Raw genomic sequence first — 1,248 nt, 5'->3', positions numbered from 1 at the left:
AAATAAAATAACAAAGTTATCCAATGTTTTAAAATGAGATCCCCAATGAGTGTCACCTGGTCTTTGAAGCCCTCGTTCTTGATTCAAACCTTTTTCCACTTTGAACCTCACCGCTTTCTAGTAGTTGTTCCAACCTCTATGCTTGATGGTCCCGATGTTGATCTCTACGCTTTAACGATGATCCAATCACATTCAACACGTTAGCAATAATAGAAAATAAGTTGTCCACAAGTAATTTTTATTTGGCAACAACTACAACTATCAATTGTAATGGGTGAGCAAAACAATGAATGCAATGTGCGAATGGAGTTTCCTTCAAAATCAAAGCTTTAAGAGCATTCATTTTACCCTGCATGTTACTAGCCCCATCATAGCCTTGTCCACGTATTTTAGATGTACTCAAAGAGTGTCTCAAAAGCAAAGAACATATTGTTTCCTTCAATGATTGTGCAGATGTATCGCCAACACGAACAATAATAATAACTCGCTCATTCACTTTGCCTTTTTATTAACATACCTCAAAGCAAGGGCCATTTGTTCATGGTGTGATATGTCTTTAGATTCATCAACTAATATTCCAAAAAAATCTCCATCGAAGTCATCAATTATAGCTTTCACGATTTCTTGTGCACAAGAACTCACAATATCCTTTTGAATTTTTGGAGAAGTCATCATAGCATTTTTTGAGCCATGTTTTAAAATAGCATTATTCATATCCGAAAGCATTTTTTCAAGCCATTCCAAAGCACCTAAAAAAAGGCCTTCATTTTTTGAAGACTCACTTTCATCATGACCTCGAAAAGACGATCCAAATTCCAAGAGGAACCTTGCCACATTAGTAGAATCCTCTAAACAAATTTGATGCTCACTTCTTGTTTTCTCAGATTGCTTGTTAAAAGCAACTTGAATGGATTGAGATTGATTCGCAAAATTTAGCATCTTGTTGAAACACCTATTGTGGACGCTATTTACTTCACCAACATGTAAATTGTATCGTTCCAAACTATGATTCCAAGTCTTAAAATCAGTTTTCGTGAAAAAATCACCTGCATTTCCCTTTACATAGTCTTTTTTAAATAAATAGCAACATAAGCAAAATACAACATCTTTCTTCATACTATACTCCAACCAACTAGAATATGAACCCTTCAACCATGTCTTACAAAATCGATGCATTTTCGTTCCGAATATAGTTTGAGGATATTCATTATCATTAATATCCGGTTGACAACCCTTGTTGATAGTGTC

The sequence above is a fragment of the Solanum tuberosum genome, unplaced genomic scaffold (genome assembly GCF_000226075.1).
Source record: "Solanum tuberosum cultivar DM 1-3 516 R44 unplaced genomic scaffold, SolTub_3.0 scf00179, whole genome shotgun sequence".
NCBI lineage: Eukaryota > Viridiplantae > Streptophyta > Magnoliopsida > Solanales > Solanaceae > Solanum > Solanum tuberosum.
The sequence above is the reverse complement of the archived record's forward strand: the minus strand, read 5'-3'. Positions refer to the sequence as shown.